This window comes from Sphaeramia orbicularis, chromosome 24, assembly GCF_902148855.1.
Source record: "Sphaeramia orbicularis chromosome 24, fSphaOr1.1, whole genome shotgun sequence".
NCBI lineage: Eukaryota > Metazoa > Chordata > Actinopteri > Kurtiformes > Apogonidae > Sphaeramia > Sphaeramia orbicularis.
The window spans coordinates 7,908,449-7,924,423 of record NC_043979.1 but is presented as its reverse complement, the minus strand read 5'-3'; positions in this window follow the sequence as shown (position 1 = coordinate 7,924,423).

The window sequence follows — 15,975 nt, the reverse complement described above, 5'->3', positions numbered from 1 at the left end:
CATTCTGCATCTCAGAGAGGAAGACCAAAGCAAGTGAATCTGAATAATTTTGGCTGCTGAGTGTAACTCTTTTAATGCAGAAGTGTTCTTTGTAAGCAAGTATTTACACACACATTAACGCATTTTATTTATTTTTTTCTCTTTTAAGGTACAACATAACAGCTGCTCAACTGACTAACATGCGGGACTTAGGATTTAGCTGGATGGCCATATCTCGAATACTGTCTGTCAACATTCGAACACTGTACAACCACAGGACACAGCTTGGTTTACTGGACTACGGGAATTTCAATAACATTTCAAATGATGATCTTGATTATCTTATCAATGAGGTTCTTAGGACAAACCCCTGGCTCTGGAGAGACTTACATCACTGGTAGTTTGAGAGGGAGAGGAATCCGAGTTCAACGATGGCGAGTGTGAGAGCGATTAAGAATTGTCGATCCAGTAGGAAGAATGTTAAGAGGACGGAGGGCAATTCAGCGGAGGGTCTACAATGTTTCTATCCCAAATCAAGTGTGGTATGTGCTGTTTTGTAAATTTCATTAAGGTATAAGTCACTATATACATATTTTTACAAGATTATACTTTTTTAAAAAAAGTTTTATTTACAGTATTCAAAAAGGTTTAAGAGAGGGGAAGCTACTGGTTTTGCAGTAGAATATAAGCGTGCAGTACTAATGTAGTAACCCAGTTTCCCCAGCAGATGGAGTTTGATGTTTGTGAGCACTCTGCAACCAGAAATATGTAGTAGTATTACACTAATGAAGTAACAGCAGAGTTACTCATGTTATGCTGTAAAATCTCTGCGTGTTTGAAATAAAATATCTTCTGCGTGTTTAAAATAAAATATCTTCAAGTATGCGACACTAGGAATGGCTTATGAGCAACCAAAGAACAACACATGACAGTCGTAAGAAGCTTTGAGACTGAGGGTTTACACAAGCTGCCCAGTTTATAAAGAGTTTGATCAGATGGGCAATTGGCAGCACCACTGGAGCAGCTGAGGCTAAGAGCCTTGCTCAAAGGCCAAAGGCACCTCAGTAGCGACTAGGAAGGGGCAAGTACTGATGTGTGGTGATTGAACTACTGCCCCTAAAATGCTGAAAAGGTAGTTTAGTATTTTGCAGGCAGATTTATGGCAGTTACACAGAAACAACCATAAATCTGTCAGGTAACAAGTTACAACAATAAACATAATTTATGCAATATCATGGTAAGTACTTATTCTAAATTTTCACAAATTGCTACATTATTACTGAGCTATAATGTAAGGTGCTACATAATTTTTTTTACTTTGTACACATGCATGATCTTTGGGGTTGGGAAGTTTTTATCACCAAGTAGCCTAGAAGAGTCAAAGACGGTACATTTTGATATGCAGTATATTCAATGTGGTTCATAATAATCAAAATAATAATGATGCATTTCCTCTTATTCTAGGCATATTGACACAAACCACAAGATAAATCCATGGGGATTTGTCTTTCATGGAGGAGTTGATGGATATAGTCGCTGCATTACCTACCTGAGATGCTGCACAGACAACAGAGCATCAACTGCATTACAACTTTTCCAGCGTGCTGTTGATGTTTTTGGGCTCCCGCAACATGTCAGGGGTGATGCTGGTAGTGAGAATATTGATATTGCAATGGTTTATGATACAAAATCGAGGGGCAAATAGGGGGAGTTTTATGGTTTGGACGTAGTGTTCATAATCAAAGAACTGAAAGATTATGGGGAGAACTCAACAGGGTTGTGTCAGCATACTTTAAAGACCTTTTCCTCTTTATGGAAAATTTTGGAATTTTAGATAGCACTGATCCACTTCATATTAGGTTTCTTCACCATGTTTACCTTCCAAGGATAAATAGATCTGTGGATGAGTTTGTAAGACAGTGGAACAACCACAGCTTACGAACAATGGAAAGCTGGTCACCACTGCAACTGTGGACGGTTGGGATGCTTCAACTTCCTCAACATCAAAGAACAGCATATCAGGTGCATGGGCAATACCCTTATGATCACCAGTGGGATGTTGAGTTGGGGCCAATTAATCCTTGGAGGATGATGGAATCATGGGATAGAACTTTTTCTCTCAGCATGTAACCTGCTTGAAATAAATGCTTAATCTACCAAGTAAATACGTTGCTGTTCATCTCACAGTAGTTACAGTGATGTCAGACAGATGACCAGTGGATTATACAACGTTATTGTGAGAAAATCAAAGTTCTATGCTGATATTTTGTAAGACACTCGATTTGCAAAGACTATTTTAACCTTCACTCGTGCCTTTTAAAGGACAAAGATGGACAAGAGTCTGCAGGTCCTTGGACAGAAATAGTATATTCTTAATACACTTACAGCTTAAAATACACTTGTTTCATGACAAACCCAATTGTTATGACCATATAAATACTGAATGTAGTGTGTATTTTGTATCATACATAATGTGTTATTGCACCATATTGAAGATGAAGCCTGCTTTTTAAGATCTAAAAATGTGTATACTTAACTTGAAATAAAAAGAAATGACATCTAAAGTCTGGTGTGCCTTTATTTCACAACAGATACTTAAGGACAATAAGTCAGTACATGCAAACCAGGAATATAGAACACTTTGTTAGAGATCCAATGCACAATGCATGAGGGGGAACAACCTGCCATAGAAATGGGGGTTGAGCTTTACATTACAGGAGGCCATTGTTTGTCTCCCATTTCAAACAAAATGTAAACACCATTTGTAACTAACCCAGTGTTTGATAGTAACTATGACCATTGTCATTTATATTCTTATTTAACCCTTTGACCTTTTCCTAACCAACCTTATTATTGAAAAATTATGCCTTTACAATCCAAACCTTAAACATGGCATTGTCACAACCTAAACTAATAGTGATTTTATAAATTTGAATGCTTAATTTGTGTATTTGTTTACAGTTCCTTGTAGGGGTACTAATCAACCAACATTGCCAGGGGTGGAGACAACATAGTTGTTCAGTAGTGGTCAACAAAGTGCCTCACATTTCTCAACTAAAAAAAAAAGTTCAACTGCACATTATTTAATTTTGAACACAAAACCAGGGCTTAAGATATATCAAATTTAACTTAAATTGTTTGACTATTTGTGCCTATTCTTATGCTGAATTTGTATAAAAAAAAACTAAATGAAACAGGAACTACATGTCTTCCTCATAACTCAAGCGCTCAACCTCTTCAAGCCCTCCATAATACCTCATGCTCTTCCAAATCCTGGTGAATTCCGTATGGCAAAATTCATATCAGCTTTGAAGTCAGAGTAGACTAAATGAATTGGTATGTGAAGAATGTTTTCGCAAGTATTGGCCACTGGAAATCGGGAATAGGTGATGAACTCGAGGCTTGGCTTTGGGGAGAAACCCAGTGCTGGAATGCTGTCACATCCAGTGAAGAACACAAGAATATCCTCCAGATGGACATCTTTTTCAACTGTGAAAAAAAAAAAAAAACAAAAGTAGATGAGAACCACGTCTACTTGTCTTTTTATAGAGTACATAATTATACATCTGGAGCAGAGGTGCCCAATCCTGGTCCTCGAGCACTACTATCCTATCCTAGTTTTAGATTTCTCCCTCTTCTAAAACACCCGATTCACTTGATTTAGCCTATCATTAAGCTCTGCAGAAGCCTGATAACGACCGTTGAATATGTTGGAACAGGGATACATCTAAAAACACGTAGGATAGTAGCTCTCGACCAAAACTGGGCACCCCTGATCTGGAATGATACTAAAGACAGGTAAGAGGGGCGAGTAGTTAAATTCCCTTTAACCACCACTAGATTTTTTATTTATTGCCATGACAGTAATGTCTAAGGGTTTGCTATAATGCCAGAAAAAAAAAGTGTTTAATTAGCAGGGAAAGATAGCATTGATTAACACCAACTGCTGGATGGTCTGCTGATACATAAATAAGCTATTATTTACACACAGCCATAATGAAGGTCACAATATTGTAACCTTTGCACAGGTGAGGCCCTTCTACGGTATCCTAGGGTTGGGTGATATGGAGAAAGTAGAATCACAATATTACTGACCAAATGCATCAATATTGATATTGCAGCGATAATATATGGTTATTATTGGTGCTTTCACATAATATTTACACAATGAGATTACTGATGATCAGAAGTAATGTGTAAATAAAGACTATGTGGATAAAGATAATGGAGAACAGCTAGAACAGACTTGTAAGTAAAGCACATTTTGCTTCATGTAAGCTTAAAAAAAAAAAAAGAAAGAAAAGAAACTACTCTTACATTATGACATCCAAAATGAAAACCACATCTGGTTTCAGCACAATATTAATAAGTGCACTTATTAAGAAAAAAAAATCTTTAGGGTGTTTTTGTAGAACAGGACAGGGAAGAAAGAATCGGACATCACCACACCTGAACTTGGAAGACAGAAGTTAATTCCAGCTCATGGAAATAATAGCCTCAGCAGACAACAGTAAACACAAAATCAACATGGCTCTGCCCCCTTTGGAGCTTCAGCCTAAACAATGTCTTACATTGAAACACTGCAAATTGAAAACTTACATTCAGCATCCTGGAGGTAGTCTTGCCAGAAAGCCAGGGCCCGGCATTCTCGTTGGAATGCATTACTTCCCCTTTCAGAATGAATGATCTGGACGAGATTCTCCACATCTGTCGCTGTTAAAGCCTTTTCAGCCTCACAAAAAGACACTTCATCTGTATAGGGTTTCTCTGGAGAGCATCTTGGACACCTAGAGATTTTAGGCCGTCTCTGAACCTAGTCAAAAGAAAATAAATCGTAATGTGTTTGTGACTAGAAACCTGTGATGCAAGTTTTGTCCATGTTTAATTTAGTAAGTTCCCTCAATGAATTGCAGAAAATTATATGTCTGCTTGGACTGGTGTTATAGAAAATTGTATATCTTGAATCTTTTATATACACTGCAGTAGCATTCTTGTACAAAACTTAAGCTTTTTCCTTGTATTTGATTTTCTCTCATCTTTTCTATTTCTACCATTTTACTACAACTGACAATCGTTGTTGTTTTGCCAATGTACCATTATGTGCTCAGACATGAACATACCTTTCAAAATGTGCACGGGTCCGCTGAAGGACATACCAGTGAGCCCAAGTCCAAAGCAGTCTCTTGTTTGTTGCAAGTGTTATGCGAACGTTGTGACCAGCAAGGCTGATCAAGCTGGCGGCTTGTGCAACGGCATCTTGCAGTTGCGTTTCAGTCTCAGCCTGTAAGATCTAAAAACAAAAGGATAGGAAGGTAGTGATTTTTCGTTGACCACATTATTTAGAAGCTCAACAACTATTAGCTTTACCGTTTACCTTGCATGTTAATGTGTACAGGCAAAATAACTGCATTAGAAATTCAATAGAATCAGAAAAATGTGCTCACCGACAACACCTGTGACCTTGTTTTCTTCATCAGTAAGATGTTCAGCTGTGACCTTTACATTGTCTGGACCCTTTTGAAGACACTCGTACAAGAGTTCAGACAGGAAACATGGACTCTGTCCCCCATAGGCAATTGACATTGCCATGATCTGACCAGCATAGAAGTATCCATTGTCTTTCATCCCTGTTATCAAATGAAAGTAAACATCACAAAAAGTGGTTACATCCAAAAACAAAAAACAAAAACAGTCACATGTACAAAAAGCTGGTTAATTTTTATGCCAAAGCTCCTTTCCCAGTGTCAGTATAATAGAAAACTCCAAAGTATTTACATTTCCTCACAAATCTTAAGATGCAATGTATCCATTAAGCCAAAAGAAATGCAATAGAGTCCTCTTGCAGCAATATAAACTAATTTATTCATAAGTACCTTTAGCGTTGCATGTGAGGACTTTTGCATTAGGTGGACCCTCAAATATGCCAATTTTGTCCTTAATTTCATGAAGACAAAGTCAGAAAAACTCCAGAGTAGGTCCTCCATTGTCCACAGCACCCTCAGATGTTCCGTAGTCATCTGTAATCTTCACATCCACCTTCTTCTCAGGTGAAAAATTTGATCTGCTCTGGATGCACCATCCACACATTTCTTCTTATGATATTGAAGTGTACAGTGCAGGCATCAATGACCCTTGAAGAAATCTGTTCGGCAATTGTCTCTAAAGCCATCCTTGAATCACTGAAATTTTCATAACACAATGTAGTTAGTGCAAATGATATTAACTCGCCCACTGAGCTATAATATAATATTCCTAAGATTGTAAGCAATGTTTATGAAAGTTTTACAAAAACATTTGTGATAGAAAAAGGTCAGAGTTTTACTTTCTCTTGTTTATCTTGAATTACCTTATCTAGTAATTTATCACAAAAAGTGTGAAGAGCAATGCAATCATTTACAACACTGACTACAAATCACACATGTGCATATCATAAAATTTATCATAGCATGGATAATTGTCACTGAGAAATTTATACCATGGCTTTAAATAAATGTTGATAATATGACTTCAGAAATGAATGCATATCTCATAAGAAAAAAAAAAGGTATACATAAAGATATTTCTGACCAACTTGGGTTGCAGCCTGCTTTTAAGGGACCAAGTGACGACTCACTGTCATCTTTGCTTCAATGGTCTTTTTCATATATGAAAAAGTGTTTCTTGTCATTTAACACTCATATGCTTAAAATTCTGCTTGCTAATCATAGTTACCTTGCAGCTGTCTAGTTAATCTTTGTACTAGTCCACACAAAGTTTTATACTGCAATACAATTTAAATAAATTACACTTTATATAACATCTTCTACTAACCTCTCATTTACTCTGCAATCCAAAGACCTTGAAATGGCTTCCTGGAGATCAGGGTCATCAGAGTGGTATTCTTCCTCAAATAGGTCGAGGTATGCACTACAAAATAAAACAGTATCATTTATAATGACATAGAGCTACAAATATGATATGACAGTTTCACAGGACGAAGAAAATAAATAAGAAAATATTAAAGCAAATTAAAAAATGTAATTAAAAAATAAATTAATTAAAAGAAGAAAATTTATAAATAGAAATAAATAAAATAAATAGGTAACTAAATAAGTGCAAAATAATAATAATAATAATAATAATAGTAATAATAATAATAATCATCATCATCATCATCGTCATCATCATCATCATCATCATAATAGTAATAATAATAATAATAATAATAATAATAATAATAATAATAATAATAATAATAATAATGATTACAAATAAATGAAGGAAGAAAAAATAATCCACTAGGCTTCTCTTTGTTTGAGGCGTTTGACTGTCCCCACCCCTGGCATCCATTATGATGGCTTCAATGCCAGAGACCATCAGAATCGAGTCATTTGTATGATTAGCCTACTGGATCTTTGTCCTCAAAGCCATGTGGCACCCAGGTTTGAATGGAGACTTCGATTTGTCACGCTATTTATAAATTATTTCTCAAAATGTTGAATTTCAGATTTGTTATTTTATTTTTTAACTTTTTAAAAAAATATATTTTATTATATATACTTTTATATTAGTTTTTTTGTTTTTTGTGTGTTTTCGTATTTTTTAAATTATTTTTTCTTTCTTTCTTTATTATAATTTTTTCACTTATTTATTAATCACTTTATTTTATTTATTTCTCTTTATTTTTTTTTGTCTTTTCTTTTTAAATTTATATTTAAAATATATTTTTAAATTTAATTTATTTTTAGTTTTAGTTTTTTTTATTTTATTTTAATTTTTTTGTATCGTTTTTTGGGTGCTTCTTGTATTTTTTTTCCTTTTTTTCTTTATTTTTTTCCCCCTCCGACATATTCTGTTTTTAAAACACAAGAAAATTACTCTCACCTAGTGCCCAAAACAACTTTTCACAGTTGTCTCACTGGCTGTCCCACATGAAGTCCATTACAATAAATGAGTGTCTTTCTTTGACATTAGCATAAATAAGTGTTTGTCTTTGTAATACCCTGAAGAAGGCGCATGCTGATACATGTAGATGTTATTTTACGCCAGCACTGTCGATTTTTCCAACCGTAATGAGTGCCCTGATTTCTCTTTCCCTTGGATTGCATGATGATATTTGAGATTGTGCAAAATCTTAAAAGTGTTGGACAACTTTTTTCCACAACTGTATGTATGCTGTGATAATAAATAGCCTAATCGTAAACATTAAGTACATCTTTAACACTGTTTAATGTCATGGAATACATTATTGTTTTTTGGTTAATTTTTCTAAGGTTTCAGGAACAATTAAGCAGTGTGGCTCAGTCTTTCACCAAAGAGGTCCATTCTCCTGCCAGACCATACATCTACACATGTGCCGAGGCGTGACAGTAAAGCTTGGCTCTTTGAAATGGACATATAAAATCTGCCTTGGAATTTTCCTGTGACTGGGACGCTGACAAAGTAATGCAGACAATAATGATGGCTTTCCAGCCAAATGTGGAAGGGTGCAGGTAAGTTTTTGATCTGTCTTGTCACATTTGTTACCTGTTTGATAATGGTATTTTTGCAACAGTAACATGACATTCTGTAGTTGGAAAGGTTTTGAATTTATTGTTGTTTACATCCCTTGTGGCAGCTGCTCATTTCTGACAAGCTGGCAAGGATATGTAACTACACAATTTTGGTTTTGACAAACCCATTTTTGGTCAAATTTCTTCTCACAACTAGCTTTAAATTGCATTCAAATGAGTGAACTGATTAACTGAAATTGACAATGTAGCCTCCATGTCTATGTGCAAACAAATGTGCTGAAACTAAAGCCTTTCCATAGGTTTCTGTAGTGTACCTTAACAAGTTTCATATACAGCATGCTTTTCTTTCATTCCCTCAGGTTACAAATCTTGATGCCGTGCCACTACAAGTTAGTTCAACCATCCCTTATCTCTAATCAGACTTTGAATGGACACCTTGTGAGAAACTGTTTTCATCAGAAGTCAATTTATGTCAGGCCTGACAAGGTCATTCTAAGTGAGGAAAAAGAATCTGTGAGTAGTGCTAAAGATTTCAAGAAATGTGACAATGACAATTGCAATGTATTTTTTACTGGCTATTTGAAATACTGTTATGCTATGCTCTGACAAAGTTTGTTAGTATAATTTTATTGAATGGATCCATAAAGTTTGTTTTACTTCTCTGCTATAATTGACAGTTATGTTCTGAGGAAGACAACCGGACAAACAGCCATGATTTCACAGAAATATCAGAAACTGACAAACATGGTAAATATAATTTTTTTCTACATGCATCCACAAAAAAGCTGAGAATGATGTTGGTTCTTTCACAGCTGGCTGTGCAGGGTAATGTGCATATGACTTTAATGATGAAGGCTTAAAAGCAAGTGCAGGCAGGGTAGTTACAGGTCCCAGTTAGAGTTCAGGCACAGGTATATGTAGCAACTCCAAAGCAAAAATACAAGGTAAGAAACCAACATTAGGCTTGTTAAAGATGAACTGGACCTTGGACTGTTAAAGTGGCCAAGACCATGGGGTGTGACAAATCTGCAGTGTTCTTGATTAGTTTTCAGCAGCCTTCAGTCATTGCAAGTCACTTTGGAAGTCACAGCAACCCTTACATCTGTTAAATCAGATTCTGCTCCATTAAAATGTAATCGGACTTCTGTATCAGTTGTCTGCAGTGTACAGCTATTTCAATACTGACAGGGTAATCAATTGAAATGTGAAAAAGGAATGTATAAAATACATTAATACTCAGAGGACAATGGCTTTCACTATTAATCAGTCGGATGCAGTCAGGGCTTTACATCTGTACAAATGTGAGAATCGACTAAACGTCACAATCAACAACACAATATGTATACTAACAGCATAAACTTTGAATCGGAAAAATCAAAATCTGTCCCTCAGAAATGACGTGGTTATGTAAAATGTCATAGTTCAGTCAACAACCAATCAGGTGAGGGCTAAGTGTTTCCCATGTTCTTGGTCTGCAATTGGTTCAGAGCAACTGCAGCACCTGGCTCTAAAAACTATGGTTTTGTGTGGCTATCATTGCTCATGCGTGTAAGACATTGGAGCAAATTGGTGTAAAGTCAGACACAAATCTAACAAGCCTATTGCAACTTTTAATCTATTGCTAAATTCATGCATTGTACAACCTCAAGATTTGGTCTGATGCTGACGCTGTTACTCAAATGTTACTCAAATCTAAATATTAATCTGTTTTACTATGTTCTTGCAGTCACTGAAAGCATGCCTGGCATTCCCAAACATGTTGTGTCAGCTAACTCCATTGTTGAGGCCCACATCCTGCTTTAGTGGTGATCAAGTTGTCTGGTGTGTTGATACCAAAGATATTTCCACCGATGCACCCTCCATCTCAGCTGACACCCTAACGCTGTCCACTAGTGCTCCTGTCATTATTGATGAAGAGACTCTCACCCCATCCAGTGGAACTTCTGCTATCTCCAGCGGCAACACCCATCACTTGCTGATCTGTCCCACTGCCAGTGCTAGTGCTGACACTCATTTGTCCTTCACCAATATCTCCAGTGTGTCTCATGGTCTCAATCAGCCCAGTGCATCTGGCAGTAGTTTTGTCCAGCACGTCCTACAGGTATATCTTTTTAAAAATGTTCTGGTCTCTTTAATGGTCCGGAATTCATAACTATTGGCCATATTTACAGTCTAATTTTTGTATTACAATAGATGTTCTTTACTTGATACTGTGATTCTCTAGTAACGCACTGTCCGTTGGCGTTATTAGACCATCAACATCTTCGTCCTGTGAAACTGTCATATCATATTTGTAGCTCTATGTCATTATAAAATGATACTGTTTTATTTTGTAGTGCATACCTCGACCTATTTGAGGAAGAATACCACTCTGATGACCCTGATCTCCAGGAAGCCATTTCAAGGTCTTGGATTGCAGAGTAAATGAGAGGTTAGTAGAAGATGTTATATAAAGTGTAATTTATTTAAATTGTATTGCAGTATAAAACTTTGTGTGGACTAGTACAAAGATTAACTAGACAGCTGCAAGGTAACTATGATTAGCAAGCAGAATTTTAAGCATATGAGTGTTAAATGACAAGAAAACACCTTTGTCATATATGAAAAAGGACCATTGAAGCAAAGATGACAGTGAGTCGTCACTTGGTCCCTTAAAAGCAGGCTGCAACCCAAGTTGGTCAGAAATATCTTTATGTATACCTTTTTTTTTTCTTATGAGATATGCATTCATTTCTGAAGTCATATTATCAACATTTATTTTAAAGCCATGGTATAAAATTTCTCAGTGACAATTATCCATGCTATGATAAATTTTATGATATGCACATGTGTGATTTGTAGTCAGTGTTGTAAATGATGCATTGCTCTTCACACTTTTTGTGATAAATTACTAGATAAGGTAATTCAAGATAAACAAGAGAAAGTAAAACTCTGACCTTTTTTCTATCACAATGTTTTTTGAAAAACTTTCATAAACATTGCTTACAATCTTAGGAATATTATATTATAGCTCAGTGGGCGAGTTAATATCATTTGCACTAACTACATTGTGTTATGAAAATTTCAGTGATTCAAGGATGGCTTTAGAGACAATTGCCGAACAGATTTCTTCAAGGGTCATTGATGCCTGCACTGTACACTTCAATATCATAAGAAGAAATGTGTGGGATGGTGCATCCAGAGCAGATCAAATTTTTCACCTGAGAAGAAGGTGGATGTGAAGATTACAGATGACTACGGAACATCTGAGGGTGCTGTGGACAATGGAGGACCTACTCTGGAGTTTTTCTGACTTTGTCTTCATGAAATTAAGGACAAAATTGGCATATTTGAGGGTCCACCTAATGCAAAAGTCCTCACATGCAACGCTAAAGGTACTTATGAATAATTAGTTTATATTGCTGCAAGAGGACTCTATTGCATTTCTTTTGGCTTAATGGATACATTGCATCTTAAGATTTGTGAGGAAATGTAAATACTTTGGAGTTTTCTATTATACTGACACTGGGAAAGGAGCTTTGGCATAAAATTAACCAGCTTTTTGTACATGTGACTGTTTTTGTTTTTGGTTTTTTGGATGTAACCACTTTTTGTGATGTTTACTTTCATTTGATAACAGGGATGAAAGACAATGGATACTTCTATGATGGTCAGATCATGGCAATGTCAATTGCCTATGGGGGACAGAGTCCATGTTTCCTGTCTGAACTCTTGTACGAGTGTCTTCAAAAGGGTCCAGACAATGTAAAGGTCACAGCTGAACATCTTACTGATGAAGACAACAAGGTCACAGGTGTTGTCGGTGAGCACATTTTTCTGATTCTATTGAATTTCAATGCAGTTATTTTGCCTGTACACATTAACATGCAAGGTAAACGGTAAAGCTAATAGTTGTTGAAGCTTCTAAATAATGGGGTCAACGAAAAATCACTACCTTCCTATCCTTTTGTTTTTAGATCTTACAGGCTGAGACTGAAACGCAACTGCAAGATGCCGTTGCACAAGCCGCCCGCTTGATCAGCCTTGCTGGTCACAACGTTCGCATAACACTTGCAAACAACCAAGAGACTGCTTTGGACTTGGCTCACTGGTATGTCCTTCAGCGGACCCAGTGCACATTTTGAAAGGTATGTTCATGTCTGAGCACATAATGGTACATTGGCAAAAAAACAAACGATTGTCAGTTGTAGTAAATGTAGGAAATGGAAAAGATGAGAGAAAATCAAATACAAGGAAAAAGCTTAAGTTTTGTACAAAGAATGCTACTGCAGTGTATATAAAAGATTCAAGATATACAATTTTCTATAACACCAGTCCAAGCAGACATATAATTTTCTGCAATTCATTGAGGGAACTTACTAAATTAAACATGGACAAAACTTGCATCACAGGTTTCTAGTCACAAACACATTACGATTTATTTTTCTTTTGACTAGGTTCAGAGACGGCCTAAAATCTCTAGGTGTCCAAGATGCTCTCCAGAGAAACCCTATACAGATGAAGTGTCTTTTTGTGAAGGCTGAAAAGGCTTTAACAGCGACAGATGTGGAGAATCTCGTCAGATCATCATTCTGAAAGGGGAAGTAATGCATTCCAACGAGAATGCCGGGCCCTGGCTTTCTGGCAAGACTACCTCCAGGATGCTGAATGTAAGTTTTCAATTTGCAGTGTTTCAATGTAAGACATTGTTTAGGCTGAAGCTCCAAAGGGGGCAGAGCCATGTTGATTTTGTGTTTACTGTTGTCTGCTGAGGCTATTATTTCCATGAGCTGGAATTAACTTCTGTCTTCCAAGTTCAGGTGTGGTGATGTCCGATTCTTTCTTCCCTGTCCTGTTCTACAAAAACACCCTAAAGATTTTTTTTTTCTTAATAAGTGCACTTATTAATATTGTGCTGAAACCAGATGTGGTTTTTCATTTTGGATGTCATAATGTAAGAGTAGTTTCTTTTCTTCTTTTTTTTTTTTTTTTTAAAGCTTACATGAAAGCAAAATGTGCTTACTTACAAGTCTGTTCTAGCTGTTCTCCAATTTATCTTTATCCACATAGTCTTTATTTACACATTACTTCTGATCATCAGTAATCTCATTGTGTAATATTATGTGAAAGCACCAATAATACCCATTATTATCGCTGCAATATCAATATTGATGCATTTGGTCAGTAATATTGTGATTCTACTTTCTCCATATCACCCAACCCTAGGATACCGTAGAGGGCCTCACCTGTGCAAAGGTTACAATATTGTGACCTTCATTATGGCTGTGTGTAAATAATAGCTTATTTATGTATCAGCAGACCATCCAGCAGTTGGTGTAATCAATGCTATCTTTCCCTGCTAATTAAACACTTTTTTTTTCTGGCATTATAGCAAACCCTTAGACATTACTGTCATGGCAATAAATAAAAATCTAGTGGTGGTTAAAGGGAATTTAACTACTCGCCCCTCTTACCTGTCTTTAGTATCATTCCAGATCAGGGGTGCCCAGTTTTGGTCGAGAGCTACTATCCTACGTGTTTTTAGATGTATCCCTGTTCCAACATATTCAACGGTCGTTATCAGGCTTCTGCAGAGCTTAATGATAGGCTAAATCAAGTGAATCGGGTGTTTTTAGAAGAGGGAGAAATCTAAAACTAGGATAGGATAGTAGTGCTCGAGGAACCAGGATTGGGCACCTCTGCTCCAGATGTATAATTATGTACTCTATAAAAGACAAGTAGACGTGGTTCTCATCTACTTTGTTTTTTTTTTTTTTTTCACAGTTGAAAAAGATGTCCATCTGGAGGATATTCTTGTGTTCTTCACTGGATGTGGACAGCATTCCAGCACTGGGTTTCTCCCCAAAGCCAAGCCTCGAGTTCATCACCTATTCCCGATTTCCAGTGGCCAATACTTGCGAAAACATTCTTCACATACCAATTCATTTAGTCTACTCTGACTTCAAAGCTGATATGAATTTTGCCATACGGAATTCACCAGGATTTGGAAGAGCATGAGGTATTATGGAGGGCTTGAAGAGGTTGAGCGCTTGAGTTATGAGGAAGACATGTAGTTCCTGTTTCATTTAGTTTTTTTTTATACAAATCAGCATAAGAATAGGCACAAATAGTCAACAATTTAAGTTAAATTTGATATATCTTAAGCCCTGGTTTGTGTTCAAATTAAATAATGTGCAGTTGAACTTTTTTTTTTAGTTGAGAAATGTGAGGCACTTTGTTGACCACTACTGAACAACTATGTTTGTCTCCACCCCTGGCAATGTTGGTTGATTAGTACCCCTACAAGGAACTGTAAACAAATACACAAATTAAGCATTCAAATTTATAAAATCACTATTAGTTTAGGTTGTGACAATGCCATGTTTAAGGTTTGGATTGTAAAGGCATAATTTTCAATAATAAGGTTGGTTAGGAAAAGGTCAAAGGGTTAAATAAGAATATAATGACAATGGTCATAGTTACTATCAAACACTGGGTTAGTTACAATGGTGTTTACATTTTGTTTGAAATGGGAGACAAACAATGGCCTCCTGTAATGTAAAGCTCAACCCCCATTCTATGGCAGGTTGTTCCCCCTCATGCATTGTGCATTGGATCTCTAACAAAGTGTTCTATATTCCTGGTTGCATGTACTGACTATTGTCCTTAAGTATCTGTTGTGAAATAAAGGCACACCAGACTTTAGATGTCATTTCTTTTTATTTCAAGTTAAGTAACACATTTTTAGATCTTAAAAAGCAGGCTTCATCTTCAATATGGTGCAATAACACATTATGTATGATACAAAATACACACTACATTCAGTATTATATGGTCATAACAATTGGGTTTGTCATGAAACAAGTGTATTTTAAGCTGTAAGTGTATTAAGAATATACTATTCTGTCCAAGGACCTGCAGACTCTTGTCCATCTTTGTCCTTTAAAAGGCACGAGTGAAGGTTAAAATAGTCTTTGCAAATCGAGTGTCTTACAAAATATCAGCATAGAACTTTGATTTTCTCACAATAACGTTGTATAATCCACTGGTCATCTGTCTGACATCACGTAACTACTGTGAGATGAACAGCAACGTATTTACTTGGTAGATTAAGCATTTATTTCAAGCAGGTTACATGCTGAGAGAAAAAGTTCTATCCCATGATTTCCATCATCCTCCAAGGGATTAATTGGCCCCAACTCAACATCCCACTGGTGATCATAAGGGTATTGCCCATGCACCTGATATGCTGTTCTTTGATGTTGAGGAAGTTGAAGCATCCAACCGTCCACAGTTGCAGTGGTGACCAGCTTTCCATTGTTCGTAAGCTGTGGTTGTTCCACTGTCTTACAAACTCATCCACAGATCTATTTATCCTTGGAAGGTAAACATGGTGAAGAAACCTAATATGAAGTGGATCAGTGCATCTAAAATTCCAAAATTTTCCATAAAGAGGAAAAGGTCTTTAAAGTATGCTGACACAACCCTGTTGAGTTCTCCCCATAATCTTTCAGTTCTTTGATTA